This window comes from Choloepus didactylus, chromosome 4, assembly GCF_015220235.1.
Source record: "Choloepus didactylus isolate mChoDid1 chromosome 4, mChoDid1.pri, whole genome shotgun sequence".
Classification (NCBI taxonomy): domain Eukaryota; kingdom Metazoa; phylum Chordata; class Mammalia; order Pilosa; family Megalonychidae; genus Choloepus; species Choloepus didactylus.
Window position 1 is genome coordinate 47,197,797 of NC_051310.1, and position 14,488 is coordinate 47,212,284.

Here is a 14,488-nt window from a genome sequence, read left to right on the forward strand (position 1 = left end):
CAAAGCACAAGCAATAAAAGGAAAAATAAATAAATGGGAACTCCTCAAGATTGAACACTTCTGTGTTTCAAAGGACTTTGTCAAAAGGTAACAAGGCAGCCAACTCAATGGGAGAAAATATTTGGAAATAATATATCTGATAAGTTGTGGGGAAGCAAGCTTTTCATGTCACTTAGACCATGTCCGGGGCGGTGACCGGGAACGCTGGGTCACAAGCCTACATGGAACGCCATTGTAGGCACGCCCTGTAAAGATGTGTGTCTTGTGACTATGACAGCAGCGTTAACCATTGACCCCAGATTGTTCCTTCTTATCCGCAGCAGGATGTAAAGATTAATATCTGAGAGACCCTGAATGCTTTTGATCACGTAGCGTAGTTTAGCTTTGTGTAACAAATGAATAAATAACTGGAGCACAGGTGCATCAGCACCCACTTGGCACACGATGCAGTGGGTCCCCTGCTCCCTTAAAACTTTGTGTCTGTGTCTCATTTCAGTGTCACCCCGTCGGCAACAACTGGCGCCCAATGTGGGGCCTGAAGAACTGGAGCTGGTTCCTGACAGAAGAATCGCTTGAACTACTGAGGTATAGCGGCGCTGGAACTCAGGTAGAGGTAACAGCCGTGTTTTGTATGTGTTCCTTGTAGAACGATCCCGAGCATTTTAAGCAGGGTAATGGGTAATGTTGAAGGACACAATAAATATGTGCCATATATTTCCCTCTTGCAGCAGCTGCTGCGGGCCAGCGGTGTCAAGGTGGGGAAGTCACAAATCTTAGAATTGCTGCAGGTTATTGAAAAATACTGCTCTTGGTTCCTTACCCTTGGCTCTCTTGAATTGCACAACTGGGAGCGGGTAGGTAAGGAGTTGAAACAAAAACATATGCAAGGAGTTAATTTACCTGTTACTATTTGGTCTACATGGTCTGTAATTAAGTCTGTTCTTGAGCCTCTAAAAACTGATGATGAGGAGGAGGACGGGGAACCTAGTGATAGTCCTAGTCCCGATCCTCTTTCTGAAGATGAGAAGGATGATAAAGATTCTATAAAACCTGCTAAAGTCTTTTATTCCTGTCAATACCCACAACCTCCTTCTGCTCCTTGTTTAGATGAATGGCCTCCTCCTCCTCCACTGCTTCCTCCTGCGCCTAGCAATACCCAGGCACTTAAGCCTGCTCGCCTTTCAGGTGTGCAGCAGGGCCTGGCAGAGGCTAGGCAGCAAGGAGATTTAGAGGCTATGTGTTGTCCTGTTGCCTTCCCTGTTACGATTCTTGAAGAAGTACCTCCTGGCCAAGACACTAATAATCCTGGTGGACTTTATACTTACTTCCATGAGCATGTCTCATTTGCAGTTCTTAAAGAATTGAAAAAAGCTGTACAAACATATGGGGTTCATTCCCCTTTTTCAGTTGGCATATTACAAAGTTTAGCTGAAGGTTCTCGTCTAATTCCCATAGATTGGACCACGTTAGCCCGTACAGTCCTTATCTCAGGAGAATATCTACAATTTAGGACTTGGTGGGTGGAACATGCAGAACGACAGGCTGCACATAATCAGCAAAATTAGGTAAATATAAATTTAGATCAGTTACTGGGTCAAGGAGATTATTCCACTGTTGAAAAACAATCTGTTTATAACGATCAGGCAATCGAGTAGATTCGCCGTTGTTGTTTGCAAGCTTGGAACAAAATTGAAACTAAAGGTAAAGCTGCACAATCCTTTCAAAAGATTTTGCAAGGGCCGAAAGAATCATATCCAGATTTCATTGCCCGGCTCCAAGAAGCAATACACCGGCAGGTTAATAGTTCAGAGGCTGCTGATACTGTTTTGCAGCTGCTAGCATATGAAAATGCTAATAAAGATTGTCAACGAGCCATTGCCCCATTTAAAGGTAAAGCTGATCTTACTGGCTATATTCGTTTATGCCAAGATATTGGAACTGAAGTTTATAAAGCAGAAATGATGGCTCAAGCCATGGCTAATTTGAGAATTGGCTCTCGGTTCCCAGGAAAATGCTTTTCCTGTGGAAAAATGGGTCATACTAGAAAAGAATGCAGTCATTCAAAAAATAAACCGCCACAAAAGCAGCCTGGCATGTGTCCAAAATGCCAAAAAGGTCGACATTGGGCTAATCAGTGCCGATTTGCATTTCATAAAGACGGCATCTCCCTTTTGGGAAACGGCAGTCGGGGCGGGCTCCCAGCCCCTCGCAGAAAGGGAGCATTCCCATTTCAGCATCAAAATCTGCATGTTGTCCCTCCACCAACTCCAAGCCATCCATCCTGGAGCTTTCCCCAGCCACCACAGGGAGCGCAGCAGTAGACCTCGCTGCCAATGCTGAGGTATGTCTTCTCCCCAATAATCCTCCTGTTAAGGTCCCCACCGGCTATTATGGCCCCTTACCTAAAGGGACAGTGGGTCTTTTGCTTGGATGCAGTTCACTCAATCTTAAGGGCGTTCGTGTACACACTGGAGTCATTGACTCTGATTATATTGGTGAAATTCAGGTGGTCATGTCTTCCTCTATTCCCTGGACTGCCATAAAGGTGAAAGAGTCACTCAGCTCTTATTATTACCTTATGTACCTGTTGGTTCCTCCTCTAAAAACTGGGGAGATGGAAGCTTTGGTAGCACACGCAAGGCTGGAATTTTTCTCACAGAGGCTTTGCAAGAGCCACGCCCTATGTGTACTCTTACAATTCATGGACATAGCTTTACTGGGCTTATAGATATGGGTGCAGATATTTCTATTATTAGTCAGCAACACTGGCTCCAACATTGGCCATTGCAAGAGGCATGAATTACTGTTGTGGGCCTAGGCTCCCCTCAGGGACTTATGCAGAGTGTTCACATCTTACCTTGCCTTGGCCCTGAGGGACAGAAGGCCACCCTACAACCTTATGTGGCTGCTCTTCCTCTTGATCTTTGGGGCAGAGACCTACTTGAACAATGGGGTGCTACTGTGCATATCCCTCCTCCTAGTGGGGTGTACAGTATTCAAAGCCACAACATGGTGGTAAATATGGGGTATGTCCCTGGCCATGGGCTTGGTGCACATTTGCAAGGTGCCCTTTCACCCATACAAGTCTCACCAAAATGTGATAGATTTGGTTTAGGATATAAACCTTTTTAGTGGCAGCCGCTGTTCATTCGCCTCCCCAACCTGTCCCATTAAGGTGGACTACAACAGAACCAGTATGGGTAGAGCAGTGGCCACTTACAAAAGAAAAATTAGAGGCTTTGCATGAGTTAGTTCAAGAACAATTGTCCTTGCAGCATATCGAAGAGTCTTTTAGTCCTTGGAATTCTCCTGTGTTCCCAATAAAGAAAAAATCTGGGAAATGGAGAATGTTAACTGACATAAGAGGTGTTAATGCTGTTATTCAGCCTATGGGACCTTTACAACCTGGGCTCCCAAATCCTAGCATGATTCGTAAAAACTGGGCCTTAGTGGTCATTGATATTAAAGACTGTTTCTTTTCCATCCCCTTAGCCGACCAAGACAAGGAAAAGTTTGCATTTACTATTTTGTCACTTAACAACAAAGCTCCTTCAAAACAGTATCAGTGGAAAGTCTTACCACAGGGGATGCTAAATAGCCCCACAATATGTCAGTACTATGTGGACCGTGCCTTACAGCCCGTCTATTCAAAATTTTCTAAAGCCTACATCATCCATTATATGGATGATATTTTGTGCTCTGCAGCTCAGGAGACTGAAGTAGACACTTTGTTCTATGCAGTTCAAAAAGCTTTACAGGATGTAGGATTGCATATTGCTGCTGACAAGATACAATACACTTTACCAGTACAGTATTTGGGTTCCACTATTGACAGGCTTACAATTCGACCCCAAAAAGTACAACTCCGCAGAGATGCTGTTACCACCTTAAATGATTTACAAAAACTACTAGGGGATATAAATTGGCTTCGCCCCAAAGTAGGCATAGCGAACTATGAGCTCTCCAACCTATTTTCTCTCCTTTGTGGGGACTCTAAATTAAACAGCTCTAGCTCTTTAACTTCAGCTGCAGAGAAGGAATTGCAATTAGTAGAAGCTAAAGTTCAACAAGCTCAGGTATCCCGCGTTGATCCCACTCAACCGTTGTCTCTCATCTTTTCTACTCCAAAATCCCCCACAGGTTTGCTTTTGCAAAATGAAAAACTTGTAGAATGGCTATTTTTGCCTAATTCTTCAGTAAAATCCATATCCCCTTATTTAGATCTTCTAGCCACCTTGGTTGCTCAAGCAAGGAAAAGAGCAAAGCAACTTAATGGTTTTGACCTCTGCCTCATTGTGCTCCCAGTAACAGCTAAAGAACTCTCAGTTATTTTGCAACAACATCTAGCTTGGCAAATTGCTCTAGCTGACTATGTTGGCCAGCTGGATAATCATTATCCAAAAAATGACCTTTTCCAATTTATTTGCCGTACACAATGGATACTGCCAAAATATACTTCTTGTGAACCTTTGATTAATGCTCCCATTGTGTTCACAGATGGATCGTCTAAAGGTCGAGCTGCCTATACTGGCCCTAAGTCCAAAGTTTTAAATCTTCCTCATTTCTCTGCCCAGCAAGCTGAACTGGCTGCAGTAATAGCTGTTTTAACAGATTTTCCTGAAGCCGTTAATATTTTATCTGATTCTGCCTATGTTGTTCACGTAACTGGTAAAATTGAAACGGCAACTATTAAGCAACAGTTGCCTCCTTGTTTATTTAACCTTTTTCTTGAGCTACAATCAGTTGTGCGTGCTCATATCACTCCCTTTTACATCACCCATATTTGTTCTCATACCAATCTTCCAGGCCCTCTAGCAGCTGGCAATGCTGCTGCAGATAAATTATTGCTACCTGTTATTTCAGAAGCTTCTCACTTTCACTCACTTACTCATCTTAATGTACAGGGACTACTGTCTCGATTTCCCCTTACTAGAGCACAAGCTAAAGATATTGTCTCTTCCTGTCCAAATTGTCAGCTTCTCACTGCTCCTCCATTACAGGAGCCTGGTGTCAACCCTCACAGTTAAGCCCCTAATGATTTATGGCAAATGGATGTTACTCATATTCCCTCCTTTGGCCACTTAGCTGCTGTTCATGTCAGCATTGATACATACTCTGGCTTTCTTTGGGCCACTGCAAAAACAGGTGAAACATTTCGTCATGTTCGAGCTCACCTCTTTGCCTGTTTTGCCTCTATGGGCTTGCCCTGTGCTTTAAAAACTGATAATGGCCCAGCCTATACATCTGCAAAATTTGCTAGTTTTACTACAACTTGGGGCATCCGTCATACTACTGGTATTCCTTATAATCCTCAAGGACAGGCAATTGTTGAACGTGCCAATAGTACATTAAAAACTATGTTGCAAAAACAAAAAGGGGAAGATGATGGAACTCCCCATGAGAGATTATCAAAAGCCTTATTTACTTTTAATTTTTTAAATTTTTATGAAAAACTGGGCAGCACTGCCACAGAATGGCATTTCCCGACTGAAAAAACACCAAACCATTGCTCTCAGAAAGCACCTTCCATATGGTGGAAGGATGTGTTAACCAATGAATGGACAATGGGAAAATTGCTAACATGGGGAAGAGGTTATGCTTGTGTTTCCCCAGGTGACGGACGAACTCCAATTTGGATACCAGCCCGACGACTGAAGCCGTACCATGGAGCCAACAAGAAAAAGAAAATTCCTGTGGGACATTGAGCCACCGGTGATGCAGTTCCAGGGTCTGACACTGAAGACGACAGTGATCGGGCTGACACCCTGAACTAGGGAAGCCCGACGCCCAACTTGGGGACAGATAAAAAAGCTGTGTCAGGATGCTGAAAAACAAGTTCAGCAAGCTCAGCTGCCTATGACATGTCCTAATCTGACAGCGGCAATGTTGGCTTTAATTGCTATTGCTGTGAGTATATCTCCGGCATATGCTTATTCTGGAAATTATACCTATTGGGCTTACATTCCTAATCCTCCATTGCTACAGCCTGTAGAATGGGATCATCCCTCTCCCACTGTATATTTTAGCAATGGTACTTGGCTGCCTCCTCCAATTGATGAAAGACTTCCTCAGTTTCCTGAGGAGGAAGGAAAGAACTATTCTCAGTCATTAGCTTTTACACATTTACCTTTGTGTGTGGGACAGGGTGAAGGATGCCTGGCCCTGACTTGGCAAGCATGGTTATCAGTCATACCCAAGTGAGATAATGTCTCCAAAGCATCCCTGTTCCTAATATCTGGCTATAGTTTTGCCTACAATGAAAATATTACTATTCAGGACCATGCTCCACAATGCCCTATTTGTTACATACCAAAACAGTGGTCACCAGAAATGCAAAGGGTATATTGGGATAATTGTAGAGCAGTTAGTGGAGTGTTAGTGCAGAATGGTTCCTATGGAATTGTAACTGACTGGTCCCCTAAGGGGTATACAGTTCAGAATTACACTAATGCAAAGTGCTCTGATTACAAGAGACTAAAATGGGAAGTTCATAATTATAATCATTCTTATAGTATTCAAACCCCGGCAAGATATCCTATTATTTGGCAGGGCTTTGGCTGGTCCCCACCCAAACCTACTTTAAATAATTCTTATGTTTAAGATACGCTTTGGAGGCTCCCTATTAGTTTGCATAACATTTCCAGATGGAATGGGAATTATACAATTAAGATTAATTATACTCTAAATTTTACAAAAATAGATACTTTTGGAATACAAGCCTGTGTTAGAGATCCTTATGTCTTTTGGGTAGGAAATCTCACTATTAATATTAATTACTAAGGAAATCAATTGTATGGAGAATAGAAGTTGTTCACTTTATACTTGCTTGAATAGCACTATAGACTCTAAAAATATTACTATTCTAATTCTTAGACGACGCAAAGGCCTGTGGCTCCCTGTTTCACAGCACAGACCTTGGGAATCATCACCTGATATGCATATGTTACTACAAATTTTAGAAAAAGTATATAAAAGAACAAAGAGATTTCTTGGACTGTTAATAGCGTTTCTAATTGGCATAATAGCTATTGCAACCACAGCCGCTGTTGCAGGAACAGCGCTACATCAATCTATTCAAACTACAGCAATTTGTTCAAAAATGGCATAGAAATGCGAGTAAAGCATGGGGGAACAGTTACAAATTGACAAAGAAGTTAATGCTCATCTCGTGGATCTAGAGAATGCTGTTCTCCTTTTAGGGGAGGAAGTTGAGAACTTAAGATACTGGTTTAAGTTACAGTGTGATTGGAATACATCAACATTTTGTGTCACTCCCCATAAATATAACGACACCCATTTTACATGGAATAGAGTCAAGAGACATTTAATTGGACATCATGGTAATCTTACCATGGATATTTTAAAATTGCAAGAAACAGTAGATAATATCCAAAAAGCTAATCTTAATGTTCTATCAGAATCAGAGACAATGCAAGGTATTGCCAATGGCTTTGAAAAATTAAATCCTATAGTATGGGTTAAATCCCTTGGTGGTGGGTTCCTGGGTAGTATTCTCCTAATTTTGTTAATCATCTTATGTCTTTTTTTAGTCCTCAGATGCACAAGAAAAACCCTCTCAGATCTAAAGCAGAAAGAAGCTGCTTGGTCCATCCTGTCTGCATTGAAGAAACAAAAAGGGGGACATGTGGGGAACCAAGCTTTTCATGTCACTTAGACCATGTCCGGGGCGGTGACCTGGAACACTGGGTCACAAGCCTACATGGAACGCCATTGTAGGCACTCCCTGTAAAGATGTGTGTCTTGTGACTATGACAGCAGCGTTAACCATTGACCCCAGATTGTTCCTTCTTATCCACAGCAGGATGTAAAGATTAATATCTGAGAGACCCTGAATGCTTTTGATCATGTAGCGTAGTTTAGCTTTGTGTAACAAATGAATAAATAACTGGAGCACAGGTGCATCAGCACCCACTTGGCACACGATGCAGTGGATCCCCTGCTCCCTTAAATCTTAACTTTGTGTCTGTGTCTCATTTCAGCATTGCCCTGTCAGCAACAATAAGTGTTTGATATCCAGTGTATAAAAAGAAATCCTACAACTCAACAAGAAAAGGACCAATAATCCAATTATAAAATGGGTAAAAGATATGAATAGACATTTTTCCAAAGAGGAAATACAGATGGCTAAAAAGCACATGAAAAGATGTTCATCTTCATTAGCTGTTAGGGAAATTCAAATCAAAACCTCAATGAGATATCATCTCACACTTATAAGAATGACTCCTATTAAACAATAAGGAAACCATAAATGTTGGGGAGGATATGGAGAAAACGGAACACTGCTGGTGGGAATGTAAAATGATACAGCCACTGTGGAAGACTGTTTTGCGATTCCTCAGAAAACTAAATATCAAGTTGCCCTATGACCTGGCAATTCTGCTACTTAATATATACCCAGAAGATCTGAAAGCAGTGACGTGAACAGACATTTGCACACTGATGTTCATAGCAACATTATTCACAATTGCCAAAAGGTGGAAAAAATCCAAGTGTCCAATAATAGATGACTGGATAAACAAAATGTGGTATATACATACAATGGAATATTATACAGCAATAAGAAGGAATAAGGTTCTGAATATGCGACAACATGGATGAAACTTGAAGACATAATGCTGAATGAAATAAGCCAGAAACAAAAGGACAGATATTGTATAATTTCACTAATATGAACCACCTAGAAAATGTAAATGCAGAATCTTAAAATATAACATATAGGGGACCTAGAGATAGACAGAAGCTAGAGAAAGGGGAGCAGTTACCTAATATGTACAAATTTGTGAACAAGGTTAATCTTAAATGTTTGGGAATGGATAGAGGTGATGGTAGTTCATTATTGGAATTATAAGTAATAGGGCCTGTTGAAGGTGAATATGATTGAAAGTGGTTGTCTAAAGTCATGTATCTCACCAATTATTACTACAAATATAAATAAGTTCTTGCATGAACTACTTCAAATGTATGACACTTGTACAAAGAGTTAATAATAGAGTGGTATATGGGAAAAATTACCTATTGCATGCTCTGGACTATATTCAACAGCAATACTTTACTAGTACCACACCAGTACTAGGGGTAAATAATTGGTGGGGGTAAGGGATGGGGGGATATGGGGTGTTTGGGGGTTTCTTTTATGTGTGGCTGTGTATATCTGTTATTTTTCTGTAATGGTGAAGCTAAGCCTATTTATAAACATGCCTAAGAGTCATCCCCAGAGAGCCTCTTTTGTTTCTCAGATGTGGCCTCTCTCTAAGCCAAACTCTGCAAATAAACTCATTACCCCCCACCCCCACCCTGCTACATGGGGACATGACTTTTAGGGATGTAAGTTGCTCTGTCAACGTGGGACACGACTTTCAGGGATGAGCCTGGCTCTGGCATCATGGAATTGACAATGCCTTCCTGACCATAAGGGGAAAACATGTAACAAAATAAGGTTTCAGTGACTAAGAGATTTCAAATACAGTCAAGAAGTCATTCTGGAGGTTACTCTTATGCAAGCTTCAGCCAGACATTACAAGTTGCCATAGTATGACAAACCCCAACCAACAGTATTCCTGAAAACCCTAAAGAAAACCCAGGGCTCTACCTAAGACTCTATAAAAAGTTTTACTTACTAAGTTTATTTTCCAGAAACTTAAAACTTCCAGATTGTTCCTGTGCCAGATAAGCCCTGAAACTTAGAGGTACCAGTCTCTCCCAGAACATCAACCAGTTGCATTCCCCTACCTATAATATCGACACCTGTTTTCAACATGAAGAAGTTAGGATGGTCATTGCCCAGATATCCCTAAAGCTTAAGAGAATGATCAAATGAGAAGAAGGAGTTGTAAATGAGAAGTGAGGATTTAATAAATGATTATGACTAATGAATCATTATATAGATATTTCTTTTTAGTTTCTAGCATATTAGAACAGCCAGAAGGAAACACCTGAAATTGTGGAACTGTAACCCCTACAATATGTGCTGGTTTGAAGGTATTATGTCCCCCAAAATGCCATGATCTTTGATGTAATCTTGTGTAGGCAGACATATCAGTGTTGATTAGATTATAATTCTTTGAGTGTTTCCGTGGAGAAGCGCCCCACCCAACTGTGAGTGATAACTCTGATTGGATAATTTCCATGGAGGTGTTACCCCACCCATTCGGGGTGGGTGTAAATTAAATCACTGGAGCCATATAAATGAGCTGGCAAACAGAAGGAACTCAGTGCAGCTGAATGACATCTTGAAGAGGAGCTACAGCCAAGAGGAACACTTTGAAGATTGCACAGAAGCTGAGAGAGTAGCTGCAGATGAGACAGTTTGAAGACGGCCATTGAAAGCAGACTCTTCCTCTGGAGAAGCTAAGAGAGGACAAACACCCCAAGAGCAATGGAGAGTGACATTTTTGAGAAACTACAGCCTAGAGAGGAATGTCCTGGAAGAAAGCCATTTTCAACCCAGAACTTTGGAGCAGATGCCAGCCATGGGCCTTCCCAGCTATCAGAGGTTTTTCGGACACCATTGGCCATCCTCCAGTGAAGGTACCTGATTGTTGATGTGTTACCTTGGAAACTTTATGGCCTTAAGACTGTAACTTTGTAACCAAATAAACTCCCTTTATAAAAGCCAATCCATTTCTGGTGTTTTGCATCCGGGCAGCATTAGCAAACTAGAACACTATACTTTGAAATTTGCTCTATAACTGTCTGTTACACTGTATTTTGAAATTTTTTACTTTTCTGTATATATGTTATATTTCACAATAAAAATGCTTGAAAAATAAAATAATTAAATAACTAAAAAATGAAAACAGGACACTATTTCATAGTCTGGGCCCTTCTAGCCTTCCAAATATAAGAACTCTGAAAGTTGTGTGTATCAGTTGAAAGAACAAGACAAAATTATGAATGAAGCCATGATATTCCATAAAACAAAATTTTCTATATACTGAAGCATCCTTCCTGGGACTATATAATTGCCTTTACAAAAGAAAAGGGGGGGGGGACAAAACACCAAAACCAGAATCGAATCAAATTCCAGTGTTCCAAATCAACCTGTTACACATCAATATAAACCCACAGAGTCCTGGCAAACAGCATGCTTTCATTTCCTGTCTCATCCTAGAGTTCGAGTCTTGATTCATTTCAGCAGAGACTCCACAGGCAACAGGAAAGATTATGGCATTGACATAATCATTTATACTTCTGTGGCGGTTCAACAGTGGTCTTATTGGGCAAGCTTTCAAACCATACTAAGTTGGAAGCATCATAATTTAAATGGGTGCTAAGATTCAAATGAGAGAAAGAAAGAAAAAAACTTCTGGGAATAGCTGGAGGCATTAAAGGAACCATAAGGACACCAACCATATTTAAACCTCCTTTTTTAAAAGTGGATTTTTGGGGGGCTGGGAGGGGTGCTTACAATATTTAACTCTAAATGAATTTATGTCAGCTGTCAATGAAAGAATGTCACTAATACACTGTGGACACCTTTAGCAATGTAAATTCAGGCACCCCCACCCCCTTTTTTACATGGTGAACTTAAACCTAGCAATTATTATAACAAATGATATAGTACAAGGCTCAAACACATTTTAGCAATTTTGAAATTGAGTTGCATACAAACCAAATTAAATTTACATCATAACAAACATTTCCATCTAAGACTGTGGGGACACTTGAACCTTCCACATTGATCTCAGGGCCTTTTCATGCAGATGCTTTTCTAAGTCAAGGTTACTTCACTTTCAGTCTCTTTTTTAGGCTCTGGCACTGCCTCTGGTTCTTCCTGTGCTGATGTAGTCATGGGAGCAGCAAAGGCTGCAGGGATTACATAGCTGCAGCAGCTACAGCCACAGCCTTTTCCTTCTTGTGTTTTTGTGCTTCTCCTTTTTGTGTTTCTTGTCCTTATTTTTCTTCCTTTTCTTTCTGCCTCCTTCTTGGTCCAAATTCCTTGCCGGAGATGGACTTTGCTTTGGGCTTTTAGCCTTTTTGATGGGTACCTCTGGTGACCAGTTTGTAGAGAGTGACTGAGACTGGCCAGGGGATGGAGGTGCTTGCGGTTTTTTAGCTGCTGGCTCAGGAGATCCTGAGACAGTTGAAGAGGAGGATGAGATCTTCCTTACAGACTGAGGGATTGGTGAGACAGCCTTTTTTGTCTTTTTTGGGTTCTGGAGTTCTGGAGACTCTCCTAATGGACTTAGTACTTGGAGATGGAGACTGCCTTCTTTGGGGTGATGATGTTGCTCCTCTTCGAATTGGGGGGGGGTTGCTTCCGGTGGTCTGAGGAGCTTGAGGCCTTGGTGAGGGTGAACGCTGTTTGTTTGGTTGTGGAGATTGGGCCTCCTGGGAAGATCCACTTGGGGAAGACCCTTTCCCATGCTTTGATGCTAACAATGGCAATCGTCTCTTAGTGACTGGGGAGCTTCTTTGTTCGGGAGGAGAATGGGAGACCGTATGCTTTGGTGGTGGAGATGGTGGTGGCCTTCTTTTAGGAGGGGGATGGGGAAAAACTGTTCTTTTGGGAAGTAGAGAAGGAGAGTATCTCTTCTGCATTGGAAGAGAGTCTCTTGCGGGAGGTGAGCGCCAACGCAGTTGAGCAGGAGTCCTTGGTCATGGTGATGGTGTGGGGGATTTTCGCAGCCAAAGAGCAGATGGAGAAGGAGAACATCGCCTTCTGGGAGGTGGTGGGGAGGGACTTCTCTGCCTACGAAGCGGGGAAATCTCTTTCTGGCGCTTTTGTGGTGACGGAGAGGCACTCCGGGAAGGGGAATGTTTCCACCTCCTGCCTACCTCATTCTTCACATGGGACCCCTTGAGTCACTCATCTTCTGAGCCAGAGTCAGATGAAGACTGCTTGTTTTGTTGTGTGTATTGGTGTTTCTTCTGTACAGAGTCTGCTGCTGCCATTTTTGCCACCGTTATCTTCTTCGGATTCAGATAACTCTACTTTTCTAGGCTGGGTGCTAGCAAAGGAGGCTCTCTTTCCTTACTTTACCTGAAGTTCTCCCTGGAAACATAGAATCACAACTTTTCCTGGTATGGTTTGACTGCTGAGGTGTTGGGGAATGATGAGTTTTGGCGGTGGAGTTGCTGGAGGCGAGGCTGGTGCCTTCCCTTTGGAGGACTTGCTGAAGGAGATAACCAACAAGTTTTTCGAGGGAGCTGGATGTCCTCTTGGGAGGCTTCTTTGGTGGTGATCAGGAACGAGATGAAGATGATAATGAGCTACTCCCAGACAAAGATGCTGATGAGTGCCTCCTTTGTCTCATTGGAGATTTCCTTCTATGCCTTGGTGGAGGGGGCATTCATCTTGGTGGAATTCTTCTCAAGGAGAAGGCTTGGCCACCTTCTAGGTGAATACAATCTTGATCTGGACCATATTGATGGCACCATCTAGAGAGACATGGAGAGCAGGAATGAGTCTGGGACTTGATTTGAAACATAACTGAGATCTTGGTCAAGTCTTTTCTTTTTCTTTTATGAAATTTTTTTCTGGAGAATATTCTTTAGGCTGTGGTACAGGTTCAGGCTTGGGAACTTTCAGGATGTCATTAGTAGAAGTGGCTTTTGTACTGAAGGTTCTTTTACTTTTACTAAAGTTTCTGGGCACTCTGGAGTTTTCTCCTTTTCTGGAACAGGGGAAAGACTCTGGTTCTTGGTTCTGTGATGGGTAGATCGAGAATGACTGCACTTTCTCTCTCTCCTGACAGGAGAAGATTGTTTTCTAGGAGAAGGAGATCTGGATTTGCATCTTCTTGGGGTTCGAGGCCTTTCCCTTTTTTCTCCACTGCTTTCTTTTTCTTCCTTATCCCTCTTATCTTTGTCTTTATCTTGCTTTTTCATAGATGCCAATTTTTGTTGTTCAATCTGTCTATGTTTTATTTCTTCTTTCTTCAGTTCTAGGAAAGCAGAAGGTATTCTAGCAATGTTTTCCTGTTCACTTAACAGTAGGGACCACAGTTCTCCCATAAGTTCTCTAGCTTTTTTTTTCCACTCAAAAATCCAGTCAGATTGTTTTTTCATTTTGTAGTCTGGATTCTTTACTTCTAGCTGGTTGAACATAAACTCAATCACAACATCTTCAAATCCAAGGATTTCCATTACTCATTTTGTTATCCAAGGCTTTATAATCTCCAAATTTACTTTAATCATGTTTACCTTTTTTTCTAGGCATTCTGCAAATTTCAGCTGCTTCAGGAACTTCTATTTGTTGCTGAACCAATTATCCTGTTCTGCACTAGTTATGGGGAAGAATCCTGCATCCATCTTGCTGCCTCACTGAGAGATCACTCCCTATTCCAAGGTGCCAGAATTATTCTTTTTAATTCACATAAATCTAGTCTATTCACATTAACTGGTGCATGAAATTCCATTATATGAATATACCACAAATTTTATGCATTATTCCCCTATTAATGATCAAACATTTCTTGTCATTTTTTCTTTTTATGAATAAGCTACAACAAATATTCTTGAATTG

General features: G+C 41.6%; 1 pseudogene; it reads right to left on the minus strand.

Moving 5' to 3' along the window:
* Nucleotides 1-11,666: 11,666 nt before the first annotated feature.
* Nucleotides 11,667-14,274, minus strand: LOC119531365 (annotated as a pseudogene).
* Between the last annotated feature and the right edge of the window lie 214 nt (nucleotides 14,275-14,488).